Source organism: Gorilla gorilla, chromosome 7 (assembly GCF_029281585.2).
Source record: "Gorilla gorilla gorilla isolate KB3781 chromosome 7, NHGRI_mGorGor1-v2.1_pri, whole genome shotgun sequence".
Taxonomy (NCBI): domain Eukaryota; kingdom Metazoa; phylum Chordata; class Mammalia; order Primates; family Hominidae; genus Gorilla; species Gorilla gorilla.
This window is the reverse complement of record NC_073231.2, coordinates 106,323,718-106,339,201: the sequence shown is the minus strand read 5'-3', so window position 1 is coordinate 106,339,201 and position 15,484 is coordinate 106,323,718. Positions and strand designations below refer to the sequence as shown.

Genomic DNA, 15,484 nt, shown 5'->3' with positions numbered 1-15,484 from the left:
TTTCTGCCTATAAAGCCAAGCTTCTCTGTTTAGCTCATCAGAACACTTTTCCTAAAGTTTTAGAGGAGATGCTGCCCCAATTCATGAATCACAAATAAAAACCAATTCAATCATTTAACTAAATGTGCTGTAATTTTGCCTTTCGACATTTCTCCCTTTTTCTTTCTTTTCTCTGTCTTTCTTCCTCCCTGTCCCCGCTTCTCCCTTTCCTAACTATTTTGGCTCAGGCCAGTTTGAATTTGGCTTTTGTCTCTCACACTAAAATTTTTCCAAAAAATGCCCTAATGGCATTGTCGCCTCACACGCCTGCTTGTCCCCCAACATTGGTTGAGAAAGGCTTAAGGTGGGGACTGAACCATTCCAACCCACAACCTCTTTTGTCCCGTAAAGTGTAAAATAAGAATATCTTTTTAAGATTGAATACATGTATTTTTCTATTATACAAGTCATACAAATATTTAATTTTCAATGAGAGAAAGGGGATAAATCAGTCATAGTCCAGCAACTGTGATTTTAGCTTATTAATAGCTTATTTCCTTACAAATATTTCCCCACACATTTATTTAGTTGCAGGCTTCATGCATACAAAATGTACACTGCTATGATCATCGTAACCATCAGCAAGCAGGCATTGTCATCAGCGCTTCTTTATTTCTGTGGTTTCTCAGTCTCTTTTATTTTCTTTCTTTAAAAAAGAAAAAAAACTTTTTTTTTTCCTGGTCAACATGGCCTGGGCAACATGGTGAGACTCTGTCTCTTTAAAAAAGGAAGAAAAAAATTAGCCAGGTGTGGTGGTGCATGCCTGTGCTTCCAGCTACTTGAGAGGTTCAGATGGGAGGATCGCTTCAGCATGGGAGGTCAAAGCCACAGTGAGCCGTGTAAAATAAAAACTAAAAAAGAGGAAAGAATAAACTTAGTTTTTTGAAGAGACACTGTGTTGCTCAGGCTGGCCTCAAATTCCTGGCCTCAAGCGATCCTCCTACCTCAACCTCCCAAAGCACTAAGATTACAGGGATGAACCACACTCAGCCCTAAGTCTCAATTTTCCATGACTTTTCTTCACGGAGGTAGAGATGTGAGATGGGAAACTACGTCAGTCACCTACAACAATGCCAACACACCTGTTAGGTGGGAGCTCTTCCGTCACCTGGAGTTTTTATGCTGAGGCCTGGGTCCTGCCCCCAGAGATTCTGCCTCAGTCAGTCCAGGGTGGTATCCGATGAGCCTTTCCGAGTGGCTCCTGGGTGACACCCACGCTGGCAGGCCTCAACGTGTAGGAATGCTTTTGCTATCCAGATGATAAGCATATTCAAGTTTGAGAAGCCAAGATATAGATAAGTCCTGATTTCAGTTTAGTAGTCATTTACTAAACACTGATTCATGCACCTGTGGTTTTCAGAAGCATACATTTCTCTTGGGGACCAAGTTTCCGAAGGGGTATGACCCACAGCTTCAAGCCTAAAGCCCTTGGGAACTGCCAACTTCACATAACCTAAATGGGGAAAACATTAGAGAAGGGTTTCTTTCACTATTGTCTCATACTCTCCCTTCAAATGGCTCAAGGTTAAGGGCAGGCTGTGGGGGAGCTGGAACCTTTGGTGCAGTTTCATAGTTCTCGAGGGTTGGGGACTATGTCAGGGGATGCAGTGATGAATAACCCAAAACATGATCCCTGCCCTCTAGGAGCTGACGACCAGTGGGAAGATGACCACAAAATAAATAACTGCTACAAACTGGGAAACAGTTGGGGCACAGAAAGGCACAGGGTGCCCTGGGAGCAAAGAAGAGGCACTAGCCAGCCCTTGGCAACCAGGGGAGACACCCTGGAAGCAGAGCTGAGGGAGGGTTAGCCACGTGGGGGAAGGTGGGAAGGGCATCCCTGGCAAAGGGAAGAGCAAAGGCAAGGAGGTACAAAACATCATGGTGCCCTCGGGTGTGGAATGGTGAGCAATGGAGCAGGAAGGCAAGGTGGGGCCAGGCCCAGACACCTGCAATTGGATGGGCGGGTGGAGCCTCTGAGATCTCTAGTCCTCAGCCCAACATGGGGCCAGCTTAGGACCATTTGAGAATTTTCCACCAGTCCACTAAGTGGAGTGACTCAGCTTCTCTGATTACTTGTGGTTTCACCTCAAAGGCACCACATTTGGTCAATAAATCCCCAAGCCTGGTCTAGGCCTGCTCACACCTGGCTGTAACCACACATTTTCTAAGGACAAGGACAACGTGTTGGTTAAGTTGCTAGTAGCCAACATACATAGCGGGGGCTTACATGAAATACAGGCATATTTTCACTGACAGACAACAGGATGCATACAGTGGTCCCATGGTCAAGGTTAAGCATGTCCAGCATTCTAATCTGCCACCCTTAACTGCCTTGCTACCCAAAGTGGGACCATGGTCCAGCAGCAAGTGCCTCACTGCGTGCTTGTGGCAAACACAGAATAAGCTCTACTCCAGACCTACTGAACCACAGTCTGCATTTTAACAACTCCCCAAGTGATTTATTTGCAAACCGGCAATTGAACAAGTTGGCCTTATTACTGGTTGCAATGAGGAAGATACCATGGGGGCACCATTTCACTAAAAAGGTGTTCAAAGGGACTTTTAGGCTTTGGGCTTTGGTTAGGTGAATTTGGGGAGGGTCTAGGAGGGAAGGGCTTGCTCTGCATTGTCTGCTGTCTGGAAATGGGACAATTCTGCAGCTGGGTATGTTAGTAAATTTTATCTATAAGGACAGAAGACAAGATCAAGGCTATAGTTATAGTTGATAAGGAGGCCTCTGTCACTGAATGAGCCAGAAGGGGGTGTGTCTAGTGTTTTGTGGGGTTGTTTGTGCTTAGACAGAGTTAGGAAGGGGTCTCTTTTGACCTCTTCATCACAGTTGCAGACTGGCAACTGACATCAGTATTTGCAAAAATAGCCAGGCAAGCTTTTAATAAGATTAAGCCCTAGCTGAAAGTGTCAGGCCATTTCCCGGATGTCAGGGGATACTTTTTCTTTTTTCAGCATTAAAGGTTGAGAGTCAATGTTTTAGTTTGTGGCTTCCTTTTTCAAGGTTGCCTCATGGCCCAATATGGTTGCTAGAACTCCAGCCATTACATTAGTGTTTTACGGTTAAGAAAGAGGGTGGGGAGAGTCAATTTCTTAGATCCCTTTAAGAAGCTTTTAAGGCCAGGTGCAGTGGCTCAAGCCTGTAATTCCAACACTATGGGAGGCTGAGGTGGGAGTGTCAGAGGCATTTGAACCAGAGGGACTCCATCTTGAGTAGGGGCTGGGTAAAATAAGGCTGAGATCTACTAGGCTGCATTCCTAGAAGGGTAGGCATTCTAAGTCACAGGATGACATAGGAGGTCAGCACAAGAAACAGGTCACAAAGACCTTGCTGATAAAACAGGCTGCTGTAAAGAAGCTGGTTAAAACCCCCCAAAAGCAAGATAGTGATAAGAGTGATCTCTGATTGTCCTCACTGCTCATTATATGCTAATTATAATGCCTTAGCATGCTAAAAGACACTCTCATCAGCACCACGGCAGTTTACAGATGCCATGGTAAGATCTGGAAGTTACCCTATATGGTCTAAAAATGGGAGGAACCCTCAGCTCTGGGAATTGCCCACCCCTTTTCCATAAAACTCATGAATAATCCACCCCTTATTTAGCATATAATCAAGAAATAACCATAAAAATGGGCAACCAGCAGCCCTGGAAGCTGCTGTGCCTATGGAGTAGCCATTCTTTTATTTCTTTACTTTCCTAATAAACTTGCTTTCACTTTACTCTATGGATTCACCTCGAATTCTTTCTTGTGTGAGATCCAAGAACTCTCTCTTGGGATGTGGATCAGGACCCCTTTCCTGTAACAGGAGGATAACTTGAGCTTAGGAATTCAAAACCAGCCTGGGCAACATGGCAAGACCCCATATCTACCAAAAAAAAAAAGTTAGCCAGGCATGGTGGCATGCACCTGTGGCCACAGCTACTCAAGAGGCTGAGATGGGAGGATCACTTGAGCCCAGGAGGTGAAGGCTGCACTGAGCCACGTAAACCAACAATAAAATTCTAAGGCCCCCCCCAACCATCTGAATGGACCCTTCCTCTTAGCCAAGGGCATTCCAAAGTTAACCTGAAAAACTAGTTCAGGCCATGATGGGAAGGGGGAGTCAGACATGCCTCATTCTACCCTCCTCCCTTCAAAACCCCTCATCATAACCCAGACATTCTTTTCTATTGATAATAACTCTTTCAACAAATTGCCAATCAGAAAATCTTTGAATCCACCTATAACTTGGAAGTCCCACCTTCAGTTGTCCCACCTTTCCAGACCAAACCAATGTACATCTTACACATATTGATTGATGCCTTATGCTCCCTAAAATGTATAAAACCAAGTTGGGCACCAACCACCTTGGGTACATGCTGTCAGGATCACCTGAGGTTAAGGGTGTGCCCTTAACTTTGGCAAAATAAACTTTCTAAATTGATTGAGACCTGTCTTTGACACTTTTGATTTTACAGCTGTGATCCTGCTGCTGCACTCCAGCCTAGATGACAAACTGAGACTCTGTCTCAAAAAAGAGAGAGAAGCTTTTAGGACCCCAGCCCCAATAATTTTCATTTATACCTCATTGGCTGTCCCTAGTTTCAAGAGATTTGGGAAGTACAGTCTTTTACTTGGATGTATTGCTGCCTGCCACCCCCCACCCCCATCCCAAATCAAGTACTTTTAGTAAAGCAGAAAGAGAAATTGGGAATTGGTAGGTGACTGACTGACAGTCTCTATCTCAGACAGGGAAGCCAGGGCTCAGGAATGGGGAAATTCCAGGCCCTGGAGGGTGAATATTTTTTCTTCTCTTCTTTATCAGTGCTTAACATTCCTGCAACCAGAATTCCCCTGAGCTTCCTTGGTAAAAAAGAAACAACCTGTCTGCCCCATCTGTAAGAAATGTTTATAAGGCAGAATTCCCTTCTCAGGTTTTCTATCCTGCTGGCTGGGAAAGTAGGAGTGATATATAAATGTAAGAGTCAGAACAGCCCCCAAGGCCATGGCCACGGTGGGAGAACTGTAGGATAAAGAAGGAGATTGGTCTGCTCTACAGGAAGGCTTTATCCCATCCTTAGGGAAGGTGAATGATCTTTAAAACAAGGCAGTCAGAGCTAGTAAGAAGGAAGCCTGGCTTCCCTTTTCATTCCACAAACCAGCACAACTCAGAAAAACAAGTTTCAGGCACCATGTGACCTGCTGCTGAGGCGCCCTCAGAAAGGGTGGTGAGTGTCTCAGCATATGTTGTCCTCGTGACACCTTCCACTTACCCACCCTATCCTCCGCTCCAGGTTCTGGATCCCCTTTCGTCCCCATGACAATCCCTTTCTGCAGGAAGGGAAACTGAGGCTTAGCAAGGGTTAAGCAACTTGCTCAAGATCATACAGCTTCTAAACAGCAGAGCCTAGCTTTCCACCCAGTTTGACCCATCCCAGCCCCTGCTCCTTCCACTCCCTTTCACAACAGGGAGGCTCTGGCCTAGACTTTTAGGGCCCAGCTCTGAGCCAGGTGATCACTCCTTTCCTGCAACCTCAGCTTCATCACTTTCATGCACGTCCGTGTGAAGAGACCACCAAACAGGCTTTGTGTGAGCAACATGGCTGTTTATTTCACCTGGGTGCAGGCGGGCTGAGTCCGAAAAGAGAGTCAGCGAAGGGAGATAGGGGTGGGGCTGTTTTACAGGATTTGGGTAGGTAAAGGAAAATTACAGTCAAAGGGGTTGTTCTCTGGCGGGCAGGGGTGGGGGGTCACAAGGTGCTCAGTGGGGGAGCTTTTGAGCCAGGATGAGCCAGGAGAAGGAATTTCACAAGGTAATGTCATCAGTTAAGGCAGGAACCGGCCATTTTCACTTCTTTTGTGGTGGAATGTCATAAGTTAAGGCAGGACCGGGCCATCTGGATGTGTATGTACAGGTCACAGGGGATATGATGGCTTAGCTTGGGCTCAGAGGCCTGACAATTGCCTTCCAAGCCATCCTCCCATTTCCCAGGTGAGGGTCTTAGGGTGGGGCAGGAAGAGACTAAAGGATGCAATACACTTGTAAAAAGACATCTAGCTGACAAAACTGCCTCCTGCAGCCATTTAGACCCATTTCCCCTAATTCGGGCAACTCAGAATATGAGAAAAGCATTCAGCTGTTGCAAGAGTGTTATTTTACTCATTACAGAGAACAATTATTTTGAATCTATGAGAATTGTCTAGAAGTCACATGTCATTTTCACTTTCACCTATTAACGCTGAAGCTTGCATTCAGCTGTTTAAAAAGCTTCCTAGTGCAGAGGTAGCTGGCAGCTAGCAGCCCGCAGGCAGGCTGGGTCTCAGGCCTGTGCCCGAAGCCACTGCTCTATGGAAGCATAGACCCACTCAGCAAGCTGCAGTGCTGGGCTCAAACCTGAATATATTTTGAAAGAAAGAAAGGCCTGCCAAAAGGACGCAGTGAACCAACAGCAAACAATCAACATCTGCCATTATCTGGACTCTCCCCCTGCTTGGGAGCTGCGTTCAGCACGGTCAGGGAGCCGAGGGAGGGAGGAATGGGGCTGAGAGAAAATGGAGTTCCTGGGCCTGGGTGAGACCCCCTCGCCTATCTGCCTGCCTCACTCCCAGGCTCTGCAGTGGGCCAGGAGCCAGAGCCAGGACTCGCCTACAAGGGACATCTGTGAAGCTCTTTGAGCCAAAGGCCAAAGCTGCTGCCCCTATGATCAGGGATTCCGACAGCAGAGTCCCCAGTGTCCTGGCTACCACGTTAGTAGAGTCATGTTTCAGTTTACTGGGTACAGAGGAGACCCACTGCATGGGGCCAAGCAGAGGGTGTGTGTGTGTGTGTGTGTGTGTGTGTTTGTACACACCTGCAGTTCTGGGGAGTCAGGGTATTTGCATAACACAGATATCTTTGCAGATACCAGACAAACAGGAAGTTTCAGAACCTAGTCCGTTTCCTTTCGCTGTGAATCAGTAGCCGCTTTTTTCTCACATAGAAATGATGACAATCACAGGGTAGGCCATGGACGCCGAGTTCATGCAAACAGCACAAATGCCTCCAAAGTCTCCTCCAGTCAAGGGACTCCCTGTATTCTCCATCCCTGCACTCACTTCTGCGGCCACGGCCCCGCCTGCCAGCTTCCTGGAGCACTTGAAGACACCTCTGAATCCCAGTCACACACCAGGAGTACAACAGACTCCCGCCACACAACATCTGTTACACTGACGCTTGGAATGGGGTCCAGCCAGGAGGCTTGGGGGAGCCCCCACCCCCGAGTTCCCGGTGAGGCTCTTGTCACGGAGAGGCACTGCAGAGTAACAATCACGCCCTGGACTTGGCGCTGGAATGCCTGGGCCCAGAATCCCATTCTTCCTAGCAAGGCCTTGGGCACGCAGCTGGCCCCGCTGAGATTGGGCTTCCCTGTCAGTTAAATGAGGCTGTTAATGGCTACCCTGCAGGTTTGGGGTTAACATTACATATAAAACGGAGGAAGATTAGGTGGCAAATCAAAGCACAGGCTTTGACCGGGCACAGTGGCTCACACCTGTAATCCCAGCAATTTGGGAGGCTGAGGCAGGAGGATCATTTTAGCCTAGGAGTTCCAGACCAGCCTGGGCAACACAGTAAGACCCTGTCTACAAAAAAAGTACAAAAATTATCCAGGCATAGTAGTGTGTGCTTGTAGTCCCAGCTACTCAGGAGGCTGAGAAAGGAGGATCACTTGAGCCCAGGAGTTTCAGGTTACAGTGAGTTATGACCATGTCACTGCACTCCAGACTGGGTGACGGAGTGAGACCCTGTCTCAAAAAAAAAAAAAAAAAGAGAGAGAGAAAGAGAAAAAAACCCAGGCTTTGGAGTCAGATACTTGAGTTCACATCTCAGCTTTACCATGTATTGTCTATAAGCCTTTGGGCAGATTACCTAAGTTTCTTAAGTCTTCATTTCCCCATCTGTAAATGGAAAAAAGTGGAAATAAGAGAGTGTCTACCTGAGCGTCTATTGGGAGGGCTAAATGATATAATCACTTAGCCCCAGGCACAGTGCCTGGCTCGCAGGAAACTCTGAATAATGTGAAGCAGACTTCTCACCACCTCCTCCCCTCCTCCCTCTTCCCACCCACCCACTGCCGCAAGAGGCATGAGTTAGGGACCGCAGCAGCTCTCCTTCTCCAGTGTGTGCCCAGAACCTGGGCTGGCCCCTAAAAAGGCTTAATAAATCAGTTAAATAAACAAATGGAAACTCCTGGTTCATAGCATGGGCTAAGGAAATATATCTATAAAAACATACATTTAAACAAAAGCCAAAGACCAAATCCCACCCTCTCTGTTTTTGAACTTCCTATGAGGGTACAGTATAGAAGAATGACTACAAACATCACAAGCTTTAACAGCAGTCAGGTCTGGTTTGCATCCTAGCTCTGCCACTCACAAGTGGTGTGTCCTTTAAGTTCTCTCAGCCTCCCTTTCCTCATCTGTAAAATGGACATCATATAGTCACTCAGCCACACTGGGTTGCTTTTGGTTTAAATGAGATAATGCATGCAAAGCACTTAACACAACGCTCCTCCTGCAATAAGCATGTGGAAGAATGTGTCAGACAAATCCCACGCTCGGGACCTTAGAAGAAGATGATGTTCTTTTTTCAGGACAAGCCTTGGGGCCGATCTCCCCTGTGCCTCATTTCTCTTGGTCCTCTCCTTCCCAAAAAAACTCCCTCTCCCTCCTGAAGCCTAATGGTCTTCCCTTGTTGAACAGCTGGTGCTCCTACCCACTGTGGGACTCCTGAAGAAGACAGTGAGCTACAACCCACGCCCTTCTACCCGCCACCTCACCCCAGCTACAGTAGGAAAGTAGAGGGTGCAAGAGGCCCGTCTCTGTGCAAGGAAGACAGCACACTCACCCAGGCATTTCTCCAGGGCATGTTTGTTTCACTGGCAAGTGCTCCAAGGGGAAGTCCGGGGTGCCGTGGAAGCATAGGATAGCTGTGAAGGTCTGGCATCAGACAGCCTGGCTTGGAATCTAAGGCTCTGCCACACACGAGGCTGTGTGATCTCAGGCAAGTCGGCTACCCTCTCTTAACCTCGATTTCCTAATCAGTAAAATGGGAACTAATCTTAGTACCCAGGGCTGATGTTGAAAATATTCAATAACCAGCTGAGGCACTAACCTATTAAATGGCAGGCGGCCAGTACAAGGGTGCACCTGCTAAGTATTAGCCCTGCTCACCTCTCCTGCAGAGGTTGCTGTGACACCTGATATGTTGCAAACACTGCTAAACATTTGCCACTATTTTTACTATTTTGATGTTGAACTCATGTCCTGCAGTTCCTAGCCTCCAGTGGAGGGCAGTTCAGTGAAGGTGGTGACCCTAAACAGACCTGGCTTGGTTCTCCCTGAGGCTAACTAAGGCTCATTTCCCTTCTTGCCTCCCTATGTTCTGTAAAATGTCACAGAACTGCTGAGTATGGGATGAGACCTTAGTCTTACCTGTCCATGTAAGTCTTGGACAACATTCCTCTGCTGCCCATGGATGGGAGCTGGTTTCCCCATGAACGTTCTTTGTAAATTTTCATCGCAGCAATGTAGAAACCAAATATCTAATGGCCCCATCACTGAGTACACATTTGCAGTACAGACCAAGCCCATGTGTAGCTAATATATCACACCTGGGGGGCCTCTTGCCTTGTCTGGAAGGAATGCCTGGACATGTTGCTTGTGCACATATCGCTGGACAGGTTTCTCTCTCAGGGGCCAGAGGTGCTGCCCCTCATGTTATCACTCCTTGGACCTGTGTTTTTAAAAGGGCTCCCAGGGCATTCAGGGCAAGGTGGCAGCCCTCCATAGCAGCAGGAGTTTAAGCTCAGTCATCCCCAGCTCTGCATCCTGTGCCCCAACAATGCAGGGCCACAAATATCAAGGACACGAAGCCTAGCTGCCCAGAGATCAAGATCATCTCTGCCCCCAGGGAAAGCCTGCTGGAGTCCGAATCTGGTAGCAGCCAGGACAGCTGGTCACCCAGGGAGGCCTGTGATTCCCTGCCTGTGCTGTGACAGCCCACTGGGCCCTCCCATTGTGAGGATTAATAGAAACCATCCCTCTCCTGCAGTCCCAGCAGTACCAGCAGCCCCGGCAGTACCAGCAGCCCAGGCTGCACATCCATGAAGTCCCCTCCTGTCATCTCATAAAAGATGCTCCCACTGCAGACAGCATGGAAGCCAGCCAGGGAGGGGGATGACTAAGCCTCAGAGCTCTAGCTCGGGAAATGCAACTGATATGATTGCTGCCCACCGGAGCCAAAGAACAACATGCAAACCCAAATGGGATTTTCTGGCAGCTGTTTTATCAATGGATTTAAAAAAATTAGAATCAGAACCTTCATGAATAGAGTCCAGCAGGAATCCATCCATGGGTTATGCGAGCGCCTGTATCAGTCCTTGGCTATGTCATGACTAGGCACAATATGACATAGCAGTGTGCTCACCAAGCTGCCACTTGTGTGTAAGCTATGTTCTCGCTCGGTCAGGTTTTTGTATATATTTTCTCACCTTTGATTTATTCCTTCCCAAAAACCTATCAGGAAGACATTATATAATACAAACAATTAATTGGTAACATTTATGAAACTTTTTCAGTGTGCCAGGGACTGTGCTCCATGCCTTTAACTAATATCTCTTTTATTCCGTCCAAGAACCTCCAATGAAGTAAGTACTGTTATTGCCCCATTTCATGAATGAGGAAGGAGAGAACTGGGACCCCATCCCAGATCTGCTGCCCCTGGAGCCAGTGAGCTTCCTGGTGGCTTCCTCCTGCCTCCTGTGTGAGTTCTGCTTCCTCTCATTCATCTCCTGCTTATGCAGGCAAGGGCCAGGGGGCTGCAGACCCATGGTCAGAACTTGGGCAGCTGAATTGGCCAAGCTCCAGGATGCAAAGCTGCCTGGCTCCTGGCAGTTCAGAATTCTGGGGCCGTGCTCACCACCTCCCTGCCCAGGAGATATCAATACAGACCATGTCAGCTCTCCTATTCACACAAATAAAATAACTTTCATTTGTGCGTCAGCGTGGAACATTATTACTGACTAATGTCCCTGGCTTGCACTAAGGTCCACTCTTGGCATTGTACATTCTATGGGTTTGTAATGACACGTGTAGGGGCCAAGGAAAACTTCCCCTTCACCCTCTGAAGTTTCACTGAAAATTAACCGACAAAAGGCAGATGAATAGGAGAAAAGGCACACGCATCTATTTGGTCATAGTTTTACATGACAGGGGAGCCTTCGGAATGAAGACCCAGAGATGCAGGGGACACTGCCCACTTTTAAGCTTAGGTGCAACAAAATATTTAGAAATGTGATTGGACAAAAAAGGGAATGAGCTAATGCTCATAGAGTGAGTGGGGCCCCCCAGCAAGCTCTGTCTAGATTCCTCGTGGCCTCTCTGGGCAGCATTGCGTCCTGCTGGGTACGGGGCAGGGCCCTCTCTGGAATGGGGGTCTTACGACCTACAACCAAACAAGGCAGGTTAGATGATTTCCTTATGACACATTTTTACACAGAAAGGTGGTGGGGTGGTTTTATTTTTAGGTTTTATGACTGGCTTTGGGGAAAAGGGGTTTGAAAGTTTCTATGACCCACCTTGGGAAAGAGGACTTCTGGTTTCTATGGCTAACCTTGGGGGAGAATGAGGTCAGGGATGGGAGGGCAGGAGAAACTTTTGCTTCTGAGGCATTCATCTGGGGGTATTGTTTTCTGAGCCCCAGCCCATATATCCACCATTCTGGTATGATATAGAATTGTTTCACCGGCCTTAAAATCCTCTGTCCTCTGCCTTTTCATCCTTCCTTCCCTCTTAACCCCTGGCAATCACTGATGTTTTCACTGTCTCTATAGTTTTGCCTTTTCTAGAATGTCATACAGTCATGTATAGATGTAGCTTTGCAGGCTGGCTTCTTTCACTTAACAATATGTATTTAAGGTCTTTCTGTGGCTTTATAACTCATTAAAAAAAAAGAAATCCAATATTTTAACTCATTTCTTTTTTTTAATCGCCAAATAATATTGCATTGTCTGCATGTACCACAATTTATTTACCCATTCACCTATTGAAGGACATCTTGGTTGCTTCCAGGTTTTGGCAAGTATGAATAAAGCTACCATGAATATTTGTGTGCAGGTTTTTTTTTAGACGGAGTCTCACTCTGTCACCAGGCTGGAGTGCAGTGGTGTGATCTCGGCTCACCACAACTTCTGACTCCCTGGTTCAAGCGGTTCTCCTGTCTCAGCCTCCTGAGTAGCTGGGATTACAGGCATGTGCCACCATGCCCAGCTAATTTTTATATTATTAGTAGAGATGAGGTTTCACCGTCTTGGCAAAGTTGGTCTTGATCTCCTGACCTCGTGATCCACCCCACCCGCCTTGGCCTCCCAAAGTGCTGAGATTACAGGGTGAGCCACCCCGCCTGGCCTGTGTGTAGGTTTATATTTATTTATTTATTTATTTTCTGAGACAGAGTTTCGCTCTTGTTGCCCAGGCTGGAGTGCAATGGCACAATCTCGGCTCACCGCAACCTCTGCCTCCTGGGTTCAAGCAATTCTCCTGCATCAGCCTCTCGAGTAGCTGGTATTACAGGCATGTGCCACCATGCCTGGCTAATTTTGTATTTTTAGCAGAGATAGGGTTTCTCCATGTTGGTCAGGCTGGTCTTGAACTCCCAACCTCAGGTGATCCATCCGCCTCAGCCTCCCAAAGTGCTGGGATTACAGGCGTGAGCCACTGTACCCGGCCTGTGTGCAGATTTTTATATGGAAGTTTCCAACCCATTTGGGTAAATACCAAGGAGTGTGATGCCTGGATCCTATGGTAAGACTATGTTTGGCTTTGCAAATAGTATTCTAAACTTAATTTTACTCTGGATGTTTCGTGTTTTAATGGGATTACTTGGTTTAGGGATGGGATTACTTGGTTTAGGGATTTGCAACCCTTCCAGCAAGAGCAAGAGCCTTCCTAAGTCCCCGAGTATGACAGCCCATGGTCCCCTCCTTCCCTTCCTCAGCCTCCCTGTCATTCTCCATTCAGCTGAAGCTGCTCTCAAACCCACCTGTATTCTACATAAACAGCCTGGTTCATACCTTCTCCAAGGCAGGAAAGTGATTGTTGAGATTTAAAACCAGCTAAAATGCAGTTCCTGCTGAGGGTACACAAAGACATTTATATCAAAGCTAAGTAGTTTAGAATGTCAATCAAATTTGAAAGAAATATTTTGGGAAAATTCTGAAATATAGCCAAACTCACTGTAATATATATTATTCTAATATGACCTGAATTTTTATGTCTTCCTTCTTTCTCTTCCCTAAATGCTGTTTTTCTTACTGAATCACTCCTTCCTTTTCTCGACATACATACCTCTAACAGGTAGGGGCAAGTCTTATTTGTCTTTGTAATGCCTAAGCAAATATTTATTGAATGAGTATTTTGGAGAAAAGTATCCTGTTTTCCTTCCGGTTTGGCAAGGTCTTTCCACTGAGTTCATCTTTGCAGGGGTGACCCCATGAGCAGCATTGGAATGTCATTCACATGCTGACATCATAGGTGTTGAAATGTACTGTTGACTTCCCCAGGTCACAGAATCTTGGAGGAGATGATCAGAGTGGGAGTTGAATCTCAGGGGTGCATCTTGGGATTCCAGGCCTTTCTCATCAGCTCCTAGAGGAGTGTGGCTGCCATCAGAGTCCTTGCACACTGTCCCTTGGGGTCTCGCCACTCCTTATACCATGGAGGGTCGCTGCCGTCCCATCACCAGGGGTACCGTCACCTCGGCTTTGCTCCAGCTGTTCCCGCCAATTTCCAGAGGAGCTCCTGGTGCCTTGGGCCCCTGATACTGTGCTGCTCTGTAAGCTCTGTAAGCCCCTCAGCCCCGGGTTTTCCATTCTTACCAAGCTCCTCAAAGGAAGCCTGTTGATGGCTGGTTTGTCTGATTAATCTGTGCTGCCTCCACTGAAGAAACGAACTCAAATTTCCAGACAGCACTTTGAATGACATGTCACACTCAGCATCTCTCCCTCCTCCTCATGATCCAGGTGTGGCCCAAGAAGAGCCCTGCTCACGGAGACCCTCCTCCCACCTCACAGGAGGATAGCTCACCCTCCCTGCTGTGTTTAGGGGCCCTAATTTTGGCATCCTGGGTCTTGACTGCCAGCTCCAGTGTCCTTGTCACTTTTACTCCCCTAGGGTGTGAGCTCTCTGAAAAGCAGAGTTTTGGTGGACCCAGCTCCCATTTCAGAATCCCTGTGCGGGGCGTGCTGAGTGGGCCCAGCTTTAGTTAGGGTAGGCTGAACCACCATTAAAAAAAGATCCCAAGGCATGCTGGCTGAAATATGGAAGTGTATTTCTAGACCACCTTCCCGCGTGGAGGCTCCACGGGGGACCCAGGGACCCAGGCTTCTTCCAGCTGTGGCTCCATCATCACCCAAGGGCTTTGAGCCACTGCAAGGGGAACAGGAGTGTGGAAGGGGCAGGCTGCTGTCTCAGAAGCCCCTCACTCCACTGGCCGGAATTCATTTGTGGCCACCCCAAATGCAAGAGGGGCTGGTAAATACCGCCTAGCTCTTGCCCAGCAAGAAGCAGAGAATGGGTTTTAGTGGAAAGCCAATAGCCCCTGCCACAGATCTCATTTCTCTTCCTCCAATTGCTCCTTCTCTTACCTGCCTACTCGTCCCATGTGTCACTTTTGCAATGTAAAAGACTGAGGATTTTATAACTCCAGGACTAATACAATCAAGAGGCAGCCACCTACTGCTCCTAAGAAGCAGATAATAGAATCTGCTCACCAAGGAGTAATCATTACTCTCTTGTAACACACATCATATCCCAGCACTGGTCTGCATTAACGTTCTTTGAGTTTTTATTTTGTTTGTTTTAAAATTTATTGTCCATGTTGTTATTCATTATCCCCAGGCCTTACTGATGTGTACAAGTTCCAGGGGAAATTAAAGCCAAACATTAGCAAATATCTTCCCTGAGCACAAGTACATTTCAGAGCTTCCAGCTCAGTATCAGTCTTGTGATATTAACTTTGAATAGGTTATGTGAATCCCATTCAGACACATTCAATGTGTTTACAGTGATATTGTTTGCAGAAAACAGGACCAGACTTGGGATTACAACCCTTGACACAAGCATGTAGCTTCCACCCCAAATCCAATGAAGGCTGGTCCTTGAATCTGCCAAGGAACAAGAGAAGTCAAGTTGATTTAGGGGTGTGCTGGACATCTGAATAATGTGCACTTTGAGTGTGGAGATGGGGGAGGAGCAAAGGGAGAGGAGGGGATCAAAGGCGGCATCTCCAGAAATTGCATGGTGGTCCATGGAAATTTGTCCAACTGGAGGTAGCCGTCTACCTTGTGGTAACAGACTCTCCCAGTTTTGTGTCACCCCGGATTCCCTTTTCTTTTCCTGATTCTTCTTATTA

General features: G+C 47.2%; 1 long non-coding RNA gene across 1 annotated transcript in view; it reads right to left on the bottom strand.

Annotated features, from left to right (window-relative positions):
• Nucleotides 1-491: 491 nt before the first annotated feature.
• LOC129523987 (uncharacterized) overlaps nt 492-15,484 on the bottom strand; it is a 48,794-nt gene continuing 33,801 nt past the window's right edge. The window contains exon 3 of the long non-coding RNA XR_010134888.1: nt 492-890. This is a non-coding gene — a long non-coding RNA (uncharacterized lncRNA). The remainder of the gene's footprint in view (nt 891-15,484) is intronic.